This window comes from Callorhinus ursinus, unplaced genomic scaffold (assembly GCF_003265705.2).
Source record: "Callorhinus ursinus isolate GAN/ISIS: 27379988/994484 unplaced genomic scaffold, GSC_fseal_2.0 scaffold6, whole genome shotgun sequence".
Taxonomy (NCBI): Eukaryota; Metazoa; Chordata; class Mammalia; order Carnivora; family Otariidae; genus Callorhinus; species Callorhinus ursinus.
The window spans coordinates 31540797-31562227 of record NW_027397068.1 but is presented as its reverse complement, the minus strand read 5'-3'; the positions used below and the strand labels follow the sequence as shown (position 1 = coordinate 31562227).

At 41.7% G+C, this 21431-nt stretch overlaps 1 pseudogene; it reads left to right on the top strand.

The window, feature by feature from the left end:
* The first annotated feature begins 18575 nt into the window (after positions 1-18575).
* Positions 18576-19841, top strand: LOC112814033 (RNA-binding motif, single-stranded-interacting protein 1 pseudogene; annotated as a pseudogene).
* Positions 19842-21431: the final 1590 nt, after the last annotated feature.

Genomic DNA, 21431 nt, shown 5'->3' with positions numbered 1-21431 from the left:
CTGACATGACTTTATCTGTCATTCTCAGATTTTATTCCTCATTGGAGGAGAGACGGCAGATACGCTTTATTAAACATAACTTGACATAAACATGCCTTTACAAGCTAATACTATTCTCAAGGTTGGTGTTAGGATGCACATGCCCTATTATATTCTGGGAAAAAGGACAGCTTATGCCCAGTGGATACTCTCAAGCAAGTACAGTGCCGACGAGACCCACCATTTTCGGCTCCACATGAAAGACTCCGAGCAGGTTGATCAGAATTTTTTATGAAATCTGTTCAAAAGAAGTTTAATATACTTCTGCAACATTTTGAAAGGAAAAAAAAATGAGACCCAAAACTAGCCACTGACTTTATTAGTGAAGCTGAACATTATATATGTAATATTTATATTTTGTCTTCTGTGATTTGTATATTTGTAATATTTGCCCATTTTCCTATTACAGTGTTTATCTTTTTCCATGTTATTTGGAGGTTTTAATAGGAGGATCTTAATAGGATTGTCAAATGCAAAGCAAATATTTTCCAAGTTTTTGTTTGCCTTTTCATTTTATTTTTTAAATTATTGATGTAGGGGCACCTGAGTGGCTCAGTCAGTTAAGCATCTGACTTGAGTTTGGCTCAGGTCATGATCTCAGGGTCCTGCGATGGAACCCCGAGACAGGCTTCGCTCAGCAGGGAGTCTGCTTGAGATTCTCTCCCTTTCCCTCTCCCTTTCCCTCTCCCTCTCCCTGCCCCTCCCCCTCCCCCTGCTCATGCACTCTCTCTCTCTCTCAAATAAATAAATAAATCTTTTAATAAATAAATAAATAACTATGGAGACATGTCGTCCCTTATAATGTAGTCAAATATCTTCTCCTTTGTGATCTCTTGCACTGAAACATCTCCCTCTTTCTTCAAACCTTATTTCACAACTCCAGTGGCATCTAATGGGGCAGAGAGGCCTAGGAGATAAGGATGATGAGTGGCTATTCAATCAAATAATTAGGATGTCTTTGGTCACTTTTAGAAAGCAATTTCTGTGTACTTGTGAGTTTTGACCCCAGACTGCTGGAGTATAAAAGGTAAGTGCAGACTGATATCTCAAGAGCCTTGGTATGAATGCAAATAGACACTATTAAGGTCAATGGCCGGGAAAAATGAAGAGCTGAGCTGAAGATACTCACCTCAATCTTTTATTCCGGCAGATCAGATATGCCTTCAGAGACACTGTGTCCTTTCCTCATGATGGCTGTGACACTCTTTGGTGATTAACTCCATCCAAGGAAAGAACTTCCATGACCCTATATTAGGTGATATTTTGGGGGCGGGGGGGGAAGAGAGGTTATGCATCATTATGATAGAGGTAACACAGGAGTTTGAAAGCTTTGAAGCATTTCCCCACATATTTCATTTTATTTTATTTTTTTAAAGATTTTTTTATTTATCTGACGGGGGGAGGGAGTGGGAGAGAGCAAGCACAAGCAGGGGGAGCAGCAGAGGGAGAGGGAGAAGCAGACACCCCTCTGAGCAGGGAGCCTGATGTGGGCCTCCATCCCAGGACCCTGGGATCATGACCTGAGCCAAAGGCAGCCGCTTAACCGAACTGAGCCACCCAGGTGCCCCCCACATTATTTCATTTTAGCTTCAAGTGCCAAAAAGCGATAAGTAGAGAAGTATCATCATCTCTGTTTTACAGAAGAAAATGAATTCCACAGAGTTTAAGCAATGGATGAAGCCCAGCATGGTAGCCCACTGCGAAATATCGGACTATATTCCTTTCCTCACACACATATAAATAAACACACACATATATATAAATATATATATATATATAGAGAGAGAGAGAGAGAGAGAGAGAGAGTCTTGTGAGTGAGACAAGAGAGAAAAGGAAAAATTAAGAGCACTCAAGAGAATATACACTAGCGTCAAAAGAAATACCATAAAATGCTTTAACGTGTGGAACTAATAAATGCCCAACAGGTAGCTCAGAAAGGATTATATCCACGTTGCCTGCTTATTAGAGAAGATTTGATAGAAATATGAGTATTTCAAATGGGAGTTGGACTTTGGCAAGTAGATTGAAAGAAAACATTGCAGACAGGAATGGAAAGAGAAAGCATTAGGGTAGAAATGGAAGGCCTGGAGAAGGGGAGAGGGGAGGCAGTGAGGAGGCAGGCCTGTTGGAATAACCTTGTTAGGAGCAGGATATTAGGCTGGAGAGGTCAAGTTAAAATTTAAAGGGCCTAGATTATCAGGGTGAAACATTTGAAACTGAACCTTTCAGCAACAGAGAAGCATGGCAGAGATTTTCAAAGGGGAGGGAAATGATTAAAGATGTGTTTCTTCAGGAGACTCCTGTGTTGAGAACATGCAAAATAGATGGAAGCAAACAGTGTGAGAGGCTAGAAAAAAGGAGTTAAAACGCTAAAACCACCATCCAGATGTGAAGCGAAGTCTTTCTGAGGGTCATGGGGATAGAAAAGCACAGGGAAAAACTCAGATGCTACAGAAATTTCTTCCCCAGAGTTCGATCCCAAGGAGTAGAGATTATCCGACGCCTGTGAAGGAAGATAGGCAAAGAGATATTTTTTGTACCTTCTTATCTATATTTTACGTGTGCACACACACACACACAGCCCACTGTGCTCAGGTAGCAGGCACCCAGAAAACCCTTCCCTGCTCCTCCCCCAGGGCTCTGGCGATAACACAGCTGAAGAGGTTATTAGTTTAGACATGATAACTAGACTTGTGAAAATGGAGGAGCCCTCAGAGGCAACAGAGGTAGGTATTTTTCAAAATTAAAGGCCCAAAGAGTAGGATTCGCGGAGCGTTCGCGGTTAATGGATAGGAGAAACTAACAAAGGCGATTAAGGGAGCGGGCAGAGCGGCACTTTCCACTGACCGAGCGCACAATTACCTCCCGAGCTCGGGGCTGAAAGCCTCCCATGCACTGTAAAGGGTGCGAACGGTGACGTTAATGGAGAAAGCAGAGCTATTTTGCAGAAGAGACCCATTTGCAAGTGAAATAGAGGTCAAAACCCCACTCTAACATGGAAATTGGAAACCGCCAGATGTTCCAATGCTGTGGTATAGTTCAAAAAGGGCAGAATTGACGGATTATTAACTGTGCCAGCTGGCATCGTGGAATTTATGTTTTCTTTGTTATGCGAAATGTACAATCATAATAGAAACATTAAAAACCTGAGTAGGTTCAAGGAAGGGCACAAAACAGTATAAATCAAAGTTTACTGTAATAAATATAACTAACAGCAGAGGGCTCCCTTCAACGTCTGGCAAATTCTCAAGGGGAGAGTCTTTTATTTTCTGGTAACTTCTACTAGCGTTGAACATTTTCAAACGTAAGGGGGAAAACCAACAAAATAAAATAAGTGACATAGTTTTTAGAACTTCAGGTCCTAAGATTCCATTCTCTATTTTTTTGTTGTTGTTGTTTTTATTGTCTCTTTTGCTAGCGAGAAACTATCTGAAGTTATTAATGCAGTAGTTCAGGGTGGTCTGGTTATAAAATGTCTGAAGATAGTAGAGTGAAAGCAAGTTACAACCAAGAATAATAAAACACTTAGTAATTATGATACTGAATCAGCCAATAGGATTTCTTTTAAGTGAATATAGATTTCTAGAATGGTAATACGTGCTCAATATGGGAAATAAGTAAAAATAGAAAGAAGAAAAAATCAGTAAGCTTACCCCCAGATATAGCCCTAGTTAACATTTTTTTTTCAGTCTCTTGTGTGTATAATTTTCTGTCCATGTTAAGATGTAGTCAGATTGATTCTCATATTATGTATAGAATTTATCATTTTCATCTTGCTTAATTTTAATAAAACGTTTCATATTGTTATAAATTTAACTCAATAATTACATAATATTCAGTAATATGAGTATATGTCCTAAAAGGTGCTTAACCAAATGTAGTTGGATATTTAAGCACATTCTAAATGTTCTTTTCACATAAGTGTAATATCTTTTTGTTTAAAATCATTTTCCTGCATTGTGACTTAACTCCTCAGGCTAGTTTTCAAGATAAAAATCTTTAACAAGGGAGTATGAAAATAGTAGCCAGTTTAAACATAGCTTCTATTGAAGTGGAAATGGCATTAGTAAAACAAAACCCTGGTGCAGGAATGAAATGACCATTTTTAACCACACTGCTGCCCCTGAAGGACAACTGATAACAACTCATGGGAAATAACCCATGAGTGACACAGAAAACATGGAAGGAGACACAGCTAGGATTTGATAATGAACATCAGAAGCACACCATGGCCATATCTATGTTTGAGTGTTTTTATATTGCATTTAAATTTATTTATATGTATTTACATTTAACTGGGAAAACGGACATAGTACATTCTGATGTGTGAGTATAATTATTCTCTTAATTCATCATATTGTTGTTTTAAAATTCTGAATTAATGGAAATAGTAGCCAATATTAAAAAGATATCTGACTAAATAAATAAATAAGAATGGATAGGTCAGGTGGTTAAAAGAGAGCGAGCGAGCTCTACTGGAGGCACTTAGTACCCTAGACACAGGGAAAATTCTCGTGCCTGGAGTGAGCAGACTAGATGCACAGCGCCTTTTCGCACATGGTGTCTGCAGAGCTGGGCTTTTCTGTTTGCGGAGTATCGTGAAGTGTGAGTGGTGTGATGGATGAAGCACAAAAATCTGCAAAGTCAAATGATGTGGGTTCAAGTTTCTCCCTGATCGTTACCAGATGTGTGACTTTGGAGGAGTTACATAATCCTGAAATTCACTTAGGGGTATAAAAAGAAAAAAAGACAGTAGAGTGATTTCTATAACCCCTCTGAAGTATTTCAGACTATCTACCTAATGACAGACAGCATTTCCGTAAAGTGGCCATTTTTGGCCTATAATCCCTGCATCCAAATGCACAAAATTGAAACACAGGAGGGCTGCCCTCTGCAACTGAGGCCCTTTAGCAAATCGGGGCCTAGAAAAAACTGACACCTGGTTGGTTAAACACCAAGCTGTTTTTAAATCAAATTAAAATCCTTTATATTTTATATAATAAAATTTTTAAAAGATATTTTAAAAATAAAGCATTTTGATTCATTTATAAAGCACACTCATCTATGTAGTAGACTATAGTTTATCCATATTTTCAACCAACTATTTTTAATTTATTATGAAAAATATGGATAGACTTTGTCTTAAAATGTTGTCATTCAATTTGCACATTGTCATTAGAAAGGATTTATGATTTTTCAAAGGCCAGTTTTACTGCTAGTCAGGTATGGCACTCGTTTGAAAATTGATATTTCTATTTAAATACATGTGTCTGATGGCTTCCTTGGATTCATCAAGGTACATCATTAACTACACTATGAGTCAGCAAATTTCGACCCTTCGACTCACGGGCCCAGTCTAGCCTGCTGCCTGTTTCTGTGGAGCCCACAAGCTAAGAATAATTTTTAAAATTTTTAATAGTTGGAAGAAGTCAAAAGAAATATTATATTTCATTAAACATAGAAATTATATGAAATTCCACGTTTAGCATCCATAAAGTTTTGATTTTTCATTAATAGAAAATTTGTGGAAATTTGTTTTCTCTCTTGTTACATAAGTACTTGCATAATATCCTCAATTTTGCCTCTTGGCCTACAAAGCCTAAAATATTTTATTTACTGTCTGGCTCTATACAGAAAAAGTTTGCCAAACCCTGAACTATGCCAAAACCCAAAACCATTATTTAGTGCTCTTTGGGATCTTTATAAATAAAGACTTTACCTCTTTAGCATTAGAAGCAAATAGTCGACAGCAGTGGTTCCTAAAATTATCTGTACTTTGGAATCACCTGGGTAGCTTCAGAAAATATTGATGTTTGTGTCCCAGACCCCGAGACTATGACTTAACTGGTCTGAGGTATGCCCTCAGTTTTGAAAGTTATAAAAACATGCACAGTTGATTCTAATATGGAGTTTAGGAACCACTGATTTGGTACTTGGGCAAATTCAATCCACCCAACTTCACCTGAGCCTTCCCTCCTGCTGATTCCCCAACACATGGCCCATTGCAGCTGCCCTAAACCCTCCAAACTCTCCTGACGCTTCTCATTGCCACTGCCCCATGCGCCACTCCTAGTAGCCTGTAACCAATTCAACTGAGAAGTTCAAAGCCAATCCATTACCAAGTTGGCCTGTCTTACTTCCCAAAAAGAATTCCTTCCTGAAGTTGATTTGTTCTGTCCAACCAACCCTTCTAGAGAGAATACAGTATGGTGATTTAAAAGAGGTCTTGAGGGATGCCTGGGTGGCTCTGTCGGTTGGGCACCTGCCTTGGGGTCCTGGGATCAAGTCCCATGTCAGGCTCCTTGCTCAGCGGGGAGCCTGCCTCTCCCCCTGCTTGTGCTCTCTCTCTCTCTCTCTGACAAAAATAAAATATTTAAAAAACATTTTTTTAATAAAAAAAATAAAAGAGGTCTTGAATTAGACCTGAATTTGAGTCCCTGTTCCTTTATTTATAAGATATGCGAGCCCAAACAAATTGTTTAATCAGTTTGACTATCAATTTCCTCATTCATAAAGTAGGATTAAGAATAAAACTACCTCATAGGGACATTTGTGAGAACTCAATGAGATTTGCTTGCTCAAGTGTGGACCTGGGCTAGCATTATTAGCATCACTTAAGCACTTGTTAGAAATGCAGAACTCACCTTCCACCCAGAACTTCCAAATCAGAATCTGCATTTAAATAAGATCTGATAGTGATTTTTGTACACACTTAAAATTTGAGGATCATAGTGCTGGGAAGATATCCCCCCCCCCCCCCCCCCCCCCCGCCGCCGCATGGCCAGGCTGAGTCTCTTCTCAGCCCTTCTACAACAATACCCAATATGCATGATGTTGGTGGTGCCCCGGAGGGTGGCTTTTATGTGCAAAAAGAAATTCCTTAAGGTAAAAAAAAAATTGATTTGTCAGCCCTGTACAAAATAATTTGAAATTAAGAGAAACCAGGGTGGGGGCAAGGGACGGTTAAAAACAGCAAGGTCACCTTTATACAACTGAGAAAAAGATCCCTCTGAGCACGCATGACCTCACAGGTGCACACCTGGTGAGCGGAGGGAGTCCTTGTGCAATTTAGAAAAACATACTCCTCTGGGCCGCTGTTGTCCTGTTTCAGACCCCATGGCTTGCCAAGTGCAGCCCAGGCTCAGCCAGTTGTCCTCAGGCAGTATGTGGCAACACTTCGGAGGTGAGATTAGAGGAGGCCCCGAAGTAGGGTGTGGTCAGTTGGAATGAAAAGAATGTAAAGCAAAGGGTGGATCCCAGAAAAATGTCAAAATTGTGGAGGGTAATGGGGAAGAGGTAAGGTGAAAAACTGAGCCCTGGGTTGTTAAGGAAGACTTCTCAGAAGAGGCAGGATTGACACAAATCTCAAGAATTTATATAACTGAGGTAGGAAGGGGAGGTAGAGTCACATATTGAATATGTTACAAACAGTAATGGATGGTGAGAGAGACTGTGTTTCAAGAATGGCAGGATGAACTGTGGCCAAGAAGGCAAATGGGGGTATTGAAAAGTCTAAACTCATTAGACTATAAATATGAAGACATCTTATTTTCTTCCAATAACTGCCCCCAACTATGCTAAACCATTCTCCCCCCACCCACCCCAACACACATACACACAACAACATCTTAGCCCTCATCCATGGGTTTAACCACTTTTTTGGTTAAGTCTTAATGTTACATCTAACTCATCATATTCTTCTCCCTTCCCCCAGCCAGAGGCATGGTCTTTATCAGGTTCCCCCTTTCTCCTCTTTCCTGAACTATCTCCTCTAGAGTTGGAGCAGGGTAGAGTGAGGTTGCATACCTCCCTGCTTCCCTGTGGTCCCAGCATGCTTCCTGCTCTCCAACATGCCCCATCCAATCCACAGCTCTAAGCACTGGACGTTCCTTGTTCAATTTGTCCACATCTTTGGCTGACCCCAGCTAGCATTATTGTGTCACATGCTTTTGTCCTTCACTGCGGGATTCCCCTAGAGTCATTTGCCCCCGACTCATTTAACTTTCTTGGCCAGTTTCCAGGCTTGCAACAAGTACATGTGGAAGCCATCTCAGTGTATCTTGAAAAGGGGTATGTGTCAACTGGGGGAAGTGATGAGAAATCTTACTGACCTCTCCACCCGACAGTCCTCTCCCCAACTTGCAAGTGCACATACATCACATCTGGAAATACCCATTCATACGCCCCTGGCAGCTTAGATGTAGTTCATCAGCTCTGCTATATAAGCAGACATTCAACCAGGGAATGAAGTGCCAGTCTGCCTTTCTTTAGCCTCCCCCAAGTTTATGAATGATTCTCTTGGACCTCCCTCTCTTTCCTTCAACAGAGAAGATATAGAGAGAAAATGAACACTTTGCTCCCCAAAAAGTTTTTTCTTCTTCTCAGTTTTTTGGTTTTTCGTTTTGGTTTTTTTTGTTGTTGTTGTTTTAAAATTTTATTTATTTATTTGACAGAGAGAGACACAGCGAGAGAGGGAACACAAGCAGGGGGAGTGGGAAAGGGAGAAGCGGGCTTCCCGCGGAGCAGGGAGCCCGATGCGGGGCTCGATCCCAGGACCCCAGGATCATGACCTGAGCCGAAGGCAGACACCTAACGACTGAGCCACCCAGGCGCCCTTTGTTTTGTTTTGTTTTATATCAGCAGGGGTAAGAGATAATGGAGTAGTAACATCAGGTCTGCTGGAGTAATCCTCAGTAAGCCATGCAAGGAGACAGCAGATCCCAGTGGCTGTGGTTCTCAGGGCTTAGAATTTGGGGTAAAATCTCAGCTTTGAGTCTTTGATGATTCTGGAACAACATGAAAAATCCCACTCAGCCCCTGATGTTGCACTGTTACAGATAAAGAAATTAAATCTCAGAGAAGGGACGATGTTTGCCCAATATTAAAGAAGAGATGAGATTTAAATACCAACATCATACTTCTCACACTGGATCTTGATAAATGCAACTTACCTATCCATAACCCGAGAACTTTTGAGCTAGATGACTCCAGGAAAGTAGGAGGGAACAGGCACATTCTGTAAGCACAGTCATCAGTCTATCCCAATGACTACCTTTATGTGCTTTTTACAAATTGATGTAATTAATCATAGTGCTGGATGCTAAGCCTAACTCACTCATCAGTTACAAGCATCTCAGCGTGTTATGTTGGTTTAAGAGAAAAATTATCCACTGTATATACTACCCCACAGATTTTGACTTGTTGAAGACTGGGGTAAATACCAAAGGGTATTAACACAACCAGCTAGTAGATGAGGAAGAATTTGCCTTGGGAACACTGTTCCACCTACATCAAGGCATTACAACCCATAGCCATGGACAGCTATACTTAAGCCAGTTTCCTGTGCCTTCAGAAAGGTTAAGCTGGAGATGATCTTAACTAAACATTTATTTTTAATTTGGGCCAGGTCTATACAAGCAGAGAGAGAGAATATTCCACCATTAGCTAAAGCATTTGGTTCTTCTCCAAGGAGCAAACCAAGATCAGCCTCAGACATGTTTAGAGGTAGGACACTGAACATTTACTTAAATCTTCAAGTTACTGAATATTTATGTCATCTTTTATTTTACTGGGGATTAGAAGGTTTGCCCATATGGAGACACTACTCTGAGAAAGCTGATGCAGGACTGCACTCAAGAGGTCCATAAATACTGTTCAGTCAGATGAAGGCATCTCAGAGGCAATTCAAATCAAACATTACTTCAGCAAACAAGTATTTACCGAGCACCTGCTCTGTGCTGAGAACGTTGCAGGGGTTATACTTCATTACTCAATATAAGTTCTCTGTGAGCCAGATATTTTCTTTCCATTTTTTTCTAAAGGCACAATGTAGAGATATTCTGTACAAAGATATTCAATATAGAGAAATTCTTGACTCCTTGTCCATCCCTGTTATTGTGCTGATCAGTGCTTCCTAGGTCCAAGATCTTTGGTGCTTTCTGGTTATGATGGCTGCTTTTTCTTTATGGATATAATTCCTTTTGAGTTGGCAACAGCTGGGAAATCTTTGCTGGCGTCGCTTAATTGAGCTGTTAGTTGAGATCCCAGTCCAGATCTTTTTAAAAGAAAGGAAAGGAGGGAAGGAAGGAAGGAAGGAAGGAAGGAAGGAAGGAAGGAAGGAAGGAAGGAGGGAAGGAGGGAAGGAAAGATAAAGTTAATTCTAGCCCCTAAGCTCGTTGTTTTCACTAATGGCTTTTTGGAGTGGAATTAACATGCCATTCTCCAGATGCTCCATTTTGTGGGGAAGGAGCTCTAGAGAAATGTTCAAGAATTACTATTAAAGTGTCATTATTAATATCTCACTGGAGTTAGATGATGCATTTCCCCATTTATATGTGTATCTTCTTCCCCTTGACAAGAAGTGATCAGTAAATATTTAATGGTTGAATAAAAGAAAAAAATAAAAGTCCAAAGGCAACCTGAGTGTTTAAGTGCCTGCCCAGTGGAACTAATGAGCCATGACCCCTGGTAAAAGGACACAAGGGCACCAAGAAAAGTCTCAGCAGAGGGGTGGAGCTATCCAGACACAACGTTATTGGCCAAGGGATAACCTGCAGATTTAGAACATGTGCAACATGAAGCAGAAACCGTAGAAGTTGCTATACCTAGAAGCTCTTTCTTATGACCTGGAATATAGAAATTTAACTAACTTCCTTTGTAGAAGTATCTCAGTCTTGTTTAATACAAAGAACCAAGCAATGAATTATCTTATTAAAAAGATAAAACTAATGCAGGAAACAGAAGAGAGAAGACAGCAAGGGAGGAGAAATGGAGGTGAGAGGCAGGGAGGGAGGGGAGGAAATGGGAAGAGAGAGAGAGACGAATTTGGTCCTTTAGAACGAGCCTGGGAATGTAAAGCCACGAAAAGAAGAGCATGCCTCTACTTGAAGGATGGCATTGTGCTCCAACTAATGCCACATATAAGACATCAGTCTTCTGCTAATGCCACTAAGAAAAGATGAAGAGCTTTCGATGGTTTGGAGCAGCTTCATGATGACCAGCAGCCTGCAATCCGCCCCAGTTTATTTCAGAAATATAAAAAGAATGAAGCAAAACACCAAAATGTATGTTCCCCCTTGGTCCACTGAAACATCAAGCTCCAGTGGGAGATTAATGTAGTATCATTCCCTCAAGTGTTTTGTTTTCAAAAATGTGCTTGCTGGCTCCAAGAGAACTGGTATTTAGTGGGAAACATATATAACCCAACTAATGGGCATTGTTATGATGTCTGTGTTTGGCTTAAAATACTTCAAGTCCAAAGGTGATGGGCTTCAAAGTGACCATCAGAGGGGTTCACACATCGTCCCTCCAGTGGAACACCGTAGAAATGTCTATAACTCCTGCCCGGGAAATCCTGAAGGAAGGAGAAGGCAGCAGCCTGCTTCAGTGGCAAGTAGAGAGAAAAAGCTGAGTCTGTGTCGAGAGGAAACTGTGCTCCCCTCTGACAGCGGGTCAAAAGTCCACGGAACTCAGGGGCCAGCAGAACCCACAGTGGTATGGCAGACACTACCTACGGTCGCCTGCAATGAGTCCCAATCCTCTACAACCACCTCCCATGGAATGTGGGCAGAACCTGTGATTTGCTTCTCACTGACAGAATATGGCAAAGGTGATTGGATGTCATTCCCTTGATGATGTTACTCTGTGTGGAAAAGCGTTGGAATGTCTCTCCCCAGATTAGACAAAGATGATGTGACGGTCACTCCCATCGTTACGTCACATCACATAAGACTCTCTTTGCAAACTGGATAGAGAGTCAAAGGGCCTGTGAGAGGAACATATGACCAAAAACTACAAGGAGCGTCTAGAAGCTAAAAGAAGCTGATAGCCAGCAAGGAGCCAGGGATCTCAGTCTTACACCCACTAGGGACTGAATTTTGCCAAAAATCACATGAGCTTGGAATAGGACCCCATGTTCCAGAAAGGAACGCAGCCCATCTGACCCCTTACCTGCAGCTTTATGAGACCTGAGCAGAGAACCCGGACTCCTGACCTATGGAAAGTGCGATAATAAATGTGTGTTGTTTTAAACCACTAAGTTTCTGGTAATTTTTAATGTTGCAATAAAAAAATCAATATAATGTCAGAAAGGATCTTGCCAGGAGCACAAAGGGACTCCCAACAACAGGAGTCCGTGGGGTGATCATCTAAAACCAGAAGCTGATTGAGGATTGGGGGTGGCCTGCCAAAGTGAAGCATGCGCTGCCTGTCATGTTAGAGGCGCCCGATGACGATGGGAGTCTCCGAGGAACTCACAGATCACGGGAACAGAGGAGAACCATCTGACAAGTCTACATAGCTCAAAGCACCGAGGGCCAGGGCAAATTCTCCCCTCCCTAACCCAGTAGAGTGTTAGTAAAACAGCTCCCTAGAGGGGGTAGAGGCCTGATTTATAGCATTTGCCAATTTCTGTGGTGTAGAGACTCCCACCATGACTGATTTCAAGCTACCGACAGTTTAACAACTCGCTCAGAATTTTCCTCATGTATCACAATCAGCTATTGGGAGCCATGCTCTAAAATACAGGGGCTCCATAACTTCCTCCACCCTGGAGGGAGGACCAGCCTGGGGGAGGAGTGGGGGGAGCAGAAGCCTGACCTTCAACAGTAGGTCCCCAGTTGTGGGCGGGGCGGGGGGGTGAAGACACTTAACCTTGAATGGTGGTGAAAAGTGTTGATTCATACCCATTAGACCGGTTAGAGAGTGGAGACCCCAAGTTGGTGACTTAAGATAATGTAGAATTGCCCATTATATGAGGGTGAGTAAAGGTCAAGGGATCTGCCCAGATTTTTCAAACACCTATTCACACAGGCACATGCACACACACACAAAATAGTACGAACAAGATAAATTCCTTTTCTCTGTAGGTGAACTATCAAAGACAGAAATAAAAATTGCAGAGCTACCATTTTCTTTCTTCTTCTTCTTTTAAAACGATTCCTTAATATTCCCCGCTTTTCTCAAAACGCCTTTGTAAGTGAGGGGACTCGTAAATTCCAAAGTTCTAAATAGACAAATGAACCATTAAATGGCTGAAGTCGATTTCCTGAGGCATTTCCCTGTTTGAAAGTGCTGTGGCCGTCTCTGGAGGCCCCCTGCTTAAAGGCAGCTCATCCCCCAGTTAAGGTGAGCACCAAGGTGCACCGCTGTGAGGCAGCTCGGGAGACAGAAGCCAGGGAGAAACCATCAGATTTTAAAGGCAGTGAAATCTGGGTGGCTTTGCATACCTAAATGGACCTGACAGCTAAATGGGAAGAGACACGGGGCTAAACATGAATAGTTGCTTCAGGAAACTCACGGGGTGCAGAAGAGGAAAAACACTTTAAACCCTGGGTGGAACGAGACCTCTGGGGTCAAGACGAATCTGTCTGTGCTATTACCACAGGATTCTGCTCTTAAGTTCTCAGGTGAGTCATCTGAGAGCAGTTGGAGCAGTTGCCATCGGTTGCCTTCCTTTAGAACATTTTCCAAGGGATAGAAGCCCTGCAATTTTCATCCACATATACGAGTTCTGGAAGACTATCACTTTGAGTTGTACATCAAACAGCTAGACGCGAGTCGTCCATGGCCGCTGATCCTTGTACACATTATCATGGCACCTGTCCTCTGTTGATTCTGTTCAAGGAAGACTCTGGCAAATAAACGTCGCTTAGTAGAAGGAGCTCAAAAGTAAGGAGTCTCTTTGACGTGTTTATATCTTCATAAATTTTTTGGACTCTCCTTGCTCTCAGCTCGGGACCTTAATTCTCACTTCACTGAGAAAATAGAAGCAACTAGAAGAAAATTCCAACAGGCTTCTACCAAAATATCTACCCACATTCTCTGCTTCCGCACCTCTTCCAGAGATTAAATTTCCATTCTAAGTGTCAGCCCTTCTCGGTGTCTACTAGATCCTGTCCCTCTTGCCTGACCAAAATGTCAGTCCACCACGTCTCCCCTCTGTGTCCTACACCATTCATTTCTCACTGTCTGTTGGATCATTTCTATCAGGATTCAAACATACTATTATTTCTCCCACCTTAAAAAGAAACAAGCACTTATTTTGACTCTGCTTTCCCTACTAACTCCCTTCTCTTGCTTCCCTTGGCAGCAAATTGCCTGGCTTGTCTCTAATTTCTTCCCTCCATTCTGCCTAGAATGCACTCCATCAGGTTTTTGCCCTCACCCCTCCACTGAGACTGTTCTTGACAATGTCGTCAGTAATTTCCATGTTAGTAAATCCAACGGTCTGTTCTCATTGACCATCCTACTTGTCTGTCAGCTCAGCACGTAACAAGGCAGATCATTCACTCCTCCTTAGCACAGTTTCTTTCTACTGGTTTCCAGGATGCTACATTCCCAGTTTTCCTTCTTCCCCACTGGTCCCTCCTTCCTCGTCTCCTTGATTGGTTCTGCTTCGTCTCCTTGAAGACTTAGTGTCGGAGAGTCCCAGGCTCCGACCTTGGCTTCTTCTCTTCCCCATCTACCCTCAATCCCTTAGTGACCTCACCAAGTCCCATGACTACCTTAGCATTTATATGCTGATGGTTCTCAAATGGAGACCTCCAGTGCAAACCTCTCTCCCAAATTCTAGACTCATATAGCCCAACTGCCTCTTCCATATCTTCACTGGGTTGTCTCTAGCCTCTCAAATTTAACAGATTCAAAACTGAACTCCTTACCTTCTCCCCAAGTGTTCTCCACCTGCAGTCTTCTCCAGCTCTTTGAGGGCAACTCCCTCCTTCTATTTGCTCAGGCCAAAAACCCTGGAGTCATCCTTGGCTCTTCTTTCCCGACATCCCCTACACAACCGGTCAGAAGATTGTGCTGGCTTTATCCTTAGAATATATCAAGACTCTGGCCACTTCCCTCTACCTGCGCTGCTTCCAGAATGGCCCCATCCCCATTTTCCTCTCATCTGAATTACTATAATGGCCTCCTAAACAGTCTCCGGGCATCCCCTGTTGCCATCGAGAGTCTTTTGCCACGCAACAGCCAGAGTAATTAATCTGAAACATAAACTCTGCTATTCCTCTGCATGGAGCCCTGTAGTTCTCAGTGCTCCCCTGCAAGACAATTGCCTCAAGGGAGGCCACACGGCAAGTTCTTCAGGCTACGGGAGACCCACTTCCTCAGTTAGAGAGGAAAAGCTCCTTCTACTGGCAAAGTAAGCAGAATTTGAAGCTTCAATTTCTTCAGATATATTAGATCCACCTGTGTGCTCCCACCCCGGTTTTCAGGGCCCACTACTTCCCAGTCAATGCCATAACCTCAATATAAATGATCATAAGAGGATTTGAGTTCAGTTTACTATTTCTGGGTAGCATATTGACTAGGTCACATAGGTTTCAATATGCCGTGTTTTTCTTGTCATTAATTTTTGCCTAGTTTGTAATTGGGTTTGATACCCTTGTTAAACCAAGAGTTGTTAGAAAGAGTGCTTTTAAATTTCTAAATGCATATATATATTTTTTAAAATAGTCTATTCTTGTTAATGCCTGCATTTTTTTTTTGCACTGTTATGTATGGTTTCTTCTTTCTTGAGCATATGAAGATTCTATTTGTGGTCTAATACATGGACATTGTAACTGTTTCCCGTGTGAAAAGCAAATGCGTTCACTACTTTCAGAGCTGGCTAATACATTAATTTGGCTTAGCAAATGCCCTCTAGCCTTCCATATTTTGTGTTGCCTCGATCTGTCAACTTCTGATGAAGGTATGTACATTAAGGTTCATACTTATAAATCTGTAAAAAAAAAAAAAAAAAGGAAAAATACCTGTAATGAGTCCCATCTCATGCAGAGAGAAAATCCACCTCGTTACTGTGGCTGCAAAGCCCCCACTGCCTCTCTCCCTGTCCTTCCCTCCTCTCTGGCCGCTCATGCCATTCTTGCCAGGAGCCTCCTTGTACCTCCTCAAACGTGGCCTTTGCTCTAACCACCCCCCTCTGCTCAGAAAGCTCTTCTCCAGGATACATTTGGCTAATTCCCTCACCTCCTTCAAATCTTTGTTCAAGTCTCACCTCTTCGATGAGAGCTTCCCTCTCACTTTATTTAATGGACCACTGTTCCCCACCCTCGGTTTGCAGTTTCAACCCCCCTTGTCCTGTTCAGTGTTTTTCTTTTTTTCCATAGTGTTTATATCACCCTCTAACATACTATGTGATTTACTTACTTTGTTTATTCTTTGCGGTCTGTCTCCCCTACTTGAAAGTAAATCCTGTGAGAGACAGGTGTTTATCTGTTTTTCCACTAACATATTCCAAAACCCTAGGACTGTGCCTGGCCCATGGTAAAACTTTATAAACATTTGACAAATGAACGACCTTCCCTTAGACCGAGGCTTCCATCTTGCTCAGCTTTTGGGGAATGTTCATTGCATTGTAAGACTTTTCTCAACTCTCTGTTGGGAAAAATAAATATCTACATTAATAATAGCTCTTGGGGAGCCTGGGTGGCTCAGTCGGTTAAGCGTCTGCCTTCAGCTCAGGTCATGATCCCAGGGTCCTAGAATTAAGTCCCGAGTAGGTCTCCCTGCTCAGCTGGAAGTCTGCTTCTCCCTCTGCCCCTCCCCACACTCATTCTCTCTCTCTCTCTCTCTCTCTCTTTCTTTCTCTCAAATAAATAAATAAAATCTTTAAAAAAAAAAAAAAGATGATAGTAAGGCTAAGTCCTGCAGGACAAGTAACAGTAGCCAGATGAGGCCACTAAAGGAAGACCGTTTTATTTTTTTTTTTTTAAAGATTTTATTTTTGGGGAGGCACCTGGGTGGCTCAGTCTGTTAAGCATCTGCCATCGGCTCAGGTCATGATCCCAGGGTCCTGGGACTGAGTCCTGCACTGGGCTCCTTGCTCAGCCCCAAGCATCTTCTCCCTCTCCCTGCTGCTCCCCCTGCTTGTGCTCTCTCTCTCTCTCTCTCTCTGACAAATAAATAATAAATAAAATCTTTAAAGAAGAGGGAGAAAGAATCCCCAGAAAATTTACATACATATATTCTTTCCTCCAGAGTCCAAGGAAGCCCTGACACTTCCTCGTGAATCTCTGGGTACTCGTGGACCCCAGTAAGAGGCTTCACACACATATACACTCACACAGACACGTACATCCACTTGAGATTGAACTTACATGACCTCTCTGATTTTAATCTTGTTTGAAACTTCTTTTAATCAGTTTTGTTTTTTTTTTTTTTTTAACTTTCCCCTACATCTTACCAAGTTGGTTTGGGGTTTTGTTATTGTTGTTGTTTCTGATGATCGAAATCACTTTAGAGTGTTTCAGTTTCACCCAAAGTTTGTGAATGCAGGATAGCCATTTGAAAATCCTGCTGGAAATATGTGTAAATTTTCACTTCAGAGTGAATGGAATGCAAAATGAAGATGTGGAAGTAATTCCTGGGTCCATAAATATTTAATAAGCTTTTGGGTTTAGAGTTGTTAAGTGGCACACTTACAATATACTGTGTTCAAAAATAGAATACACACAATTCTTTGAGCGAAAAATTGTTCAATTTACCAATCTTATTACTTCAACTCAGAATCATGTCTGTCTTATTAGTCTGTTCTTAACTGTAATTGTAAAGAGCATTTCTGGCTATAGTTTCCGAGCAATTGTTTACTATAAAAAGTTTCCAAGTCTGTGTAGGGGCCGTGTCACCGGCCAGCTCCGTCCTGCAGACAAGTGGTTTTGCAACACCTGTGGTGTCTGAGAATGTCCTGTGGCACTTTATAATTCTGAGCTTCCCTGGCTCACTGACAGTCCTATTGAATCAGGATCTTCCAGGTGGAGCCCAGGCATGTCATTTTGAAAAACTTCCAAGATGAGTTTTTCAAGACAAGCGTTGCACAAGCAATGGGAAGCCATGTTCTTTCTTTTCCTTTCCGCTTTTTTGTTGTTTTTATTTTAGATTAATATTTGAGTTATACAAGAGTTCCTAAGTTAGTATAGAGAGTTCCCATATGCCTTTCACCCAGCTTCCCTTAATCTTAACAGTTTATATATCCACGGAACATTTGATCAAACTAGGAAATTAACCTTAATATATTACTATGAATTAAACTACAGACTTTGGGGCGCCTGGGTGGCTCAGTCGGTTAAGCATCTGCCTTCGGCTCAGGTCATGATCCCGGGGTCCTGGGATCGAGCCCCGCATGGGGCTCCCTGCTCGGCGGGGAGCCTGCTTCTCCCTCTCCCTCTCCCCCTGCTTGTGTTCCCTCTCTCGCTGTGTCTCTCTCTGTCAAATAAATAAATAAAATCTTAAAAAAAAATAAACTGCAGTCTTCATTCCAGTTTCACCTTTCTTCCGCTGATGTCCTTCCTCCATCCCGAGGCCAGTCCAGGACACCACACCAGGTTTAATCATCCTGTTCCTAGTCTCCTCTCATCTATGAAAGTTTCTTAGCCTTTCTTGTTTTTTATGACCTTGACACTTTTGAGGAGTACTAGTCAGATATTTTGTGGAATGACCCTCAGTTTCAATCTGTCTGATGTTTTCTCATGATTTGGGGAAGAATTCTTCAGAGGTGACACGCCCCATTCATTGCATTACATGGTGAGGACATGATGTCAAAATTGCATATCACAGCGAACCTCTATATCCGGGGACGGCCTCACAACACCACAGACCAGGACCTTGTGAAGCTGTGTTAGCTATCTGGGAAAATAGTCTCCACAAAGGCAATTTTGGGTAAGACAACAAACAAATGCAAAGGTTATGGTTTTGTCGACTTCGACAGTCCTGCAGCAGCCCAGAAAGCTGTGTCTGCCCTGAAGGCTAGTGGGGTTCAAGCTTAAATGGCAAAGCAACAGGAACAAGACCCTACTAACCTATATATTTCTAATTTGCCACTGTCCATGGATGAGCAAGAACTTGAAAATATGCTCTGACCATTTGGACAAGTTATGTCTACAAGGATACTACATGATTCCAGTGGTACAAGTCATGGTGTTGGCTTTGCTAGGATGCCATCGACAGATAAGTGTGAAGCCGTTATTGGTCATTTTAATGGAAAACTCATTAAGACACCACCTGGAGTTTCTGCTCCTACAGAACATTTATTGTGTAAGTTTGCGGTCTCAGAGGACAGAAGAAGAGGCAGAACCCAAACAAACACATCCCTAATGGAAGACCGTGGCATAGAGAAGGAGAAGCAAGACTTGCTGGAATGACATTTACTTATGACCCAACCACAGCTGCTATACAGAACAGATTTTTTCCTTCACCATCCAGTATTGCTACAAACCGAATGATCACTCAAACTTCTCTTACACCCTATATTGCATCTCCTGTATCTGCCTACCAGGGGCAAAGTCCTTCTTGGATGCAACCTCAACCGTATATCCTACAGCACCCCAGGGCCGTGTTAACTCCCTCGATGAGCACACCATGTCACTATAGCCAGCATCTATGATCAGCCCTCTGGCCCAGCAGATGAGTCATCTGTCACTAGGCAGCACCAGAACATACATGCCTACAACAGCAGCCATGCCAGGAGCTTATTTGCCGCAGTAAACACATGTGCAGACCACGACAGTTCCCGTTGAGGAAGCGAGTGGTCAGCAGCAGGTGGCTGTCGAGACGTCTAATGACCATTCACCATATACCTTTCAACCTAATAAGTAACTGTGAGATGTACAGAAGGGCGTTCTTACAGGAAGAAGGGTGTGAAGGCTGAAAAATCTTGGATTTTTCTGATCAATTGTGCTTTAGGAAATTATTGACAGTTTTGCACAGGTTCTTGAAAATGTTATTTATAATGAAATCAACTAAAACTATTTTTGCTGTAAGTTCTATAAGGTGCATAAAACCCTTAAATTCATCTAGTAGCTGTTCCCCCAAACAAAAAAAAAAAAGTAAAAAAAAAGACTGTTATCAAATGTTACGATGCAAAAAAGAAAAGAAAAAGAAAACTTCAATTTTCTGGGTATTCACAAAGACCATGAAGACTTATCCAAGTACATGACCGGGTTTTTGTGGTTTTTGTCCATTTTGTGTTTAATTTGCGTTTTCTTCCGCTGTATGCAAGGGACTCTGACATTGAAGTAGTCCGACTTTCCCATGGTGTTCCGTGCTTGCCAGTGTGAGTGTCGCTGTATTCAGTGTTGCCCTCCGCGTCTCTCTTCTTAGCTTTTCCATTTTTCTTTCAGCGTAGTGTGAAGTGTCTTCTCCTTTTCTATGAATTCCAGTTTGCCTTAACTCCTTTGATGCTGTAGCTGTTTCAGTACAAGTTAGTTCCAACTAATGATGTAGAATGCTTGGACCAGGTGAGTTGGTCTGTTACTCCTTGTAAAACAGCAACATAGAGCTTTTAAAAGGTAGTCAATAAAAGTTGCTGAGATTTTTGGCTTTAAAAAAAATGCTTATCACTAGTGAGGTCAAGACTGCTCACACTGTTGAGGTGCCGTCTGTCAGGATTCTCCATGAGGTGGAGACAACTTTTCCCCTCTTCTAATGAATTGTCATGTTCCTGAAATAAACTTAGAGTGTTTCAGTTTCACAAGAAACTTGCAAGTCAGGGCAATTCTTTAGGAGAGAGCTGCTAAGTCTAGCCTGCACAGAAGGAATCAAGCTCCACCACCAACCACCCGCACCGCCCCCCACCATCCCAGGACAGGGAAGTAGCGTCTACATATATTATTTGGAACACTTTAAGAAAGATTTGCCTCTTCTCCTTTATTTATTTATTTATTTATTTATTTATTTATTTATTTATTTATTCAATCAGTTATTTATATTAGAACGGAACCAGGTTTTTGTTTTGTTTTTCAAGTTTTAATCCAATTCCAATGTGGCTTTTTTTTTTCCTCAAATCATTCCACCTCTGGCCATTTCAAGCTCTTTCAAGTTGGCTCCTATGTCCTTTTGACATGCTTCCTCTTAAAAAAAAAAAAAAAATGCATTTCCTTTCATTCTGACATCACAAATGCCCCAGGTTCACCTTGGATTTTCCCTGACCCAGGACTGAAATCAAACATTTCTTCAAGGAGGCTTGGTTCTTTTGTTGGAAAATGACATCTGGAAACCAAGATCTAGGTGCTGGGTATGGTTGTTGCTGCTGGAGTTTTACTGCTTCTATGCCCTCTCTAAGGATAGATCAGGGAAATATAAACATGTATACTAACCATATACACACATATTTATAATTATTTCTGTATTTATCTGTCTAAATAATAAACTAAATGTGAGTATGAACTGATGTTTCCAATGCTAATTCCGCACTACAGAGCTTATTCTAGCCTTTCCTGCTTATTTATAACTTCTATCCCTGACAGTGGGAAACCTTCCCATTATCTACAATTTATTTACATATTCATTTAGCCCTTGTGTGCTTATAGAGTTACAAAATTACTAACCCATAACCCTGTGAGAAATGAATTCACCAGCCAGAGCAGAGTGTTTATGTATAGTTCTTTTTGTTT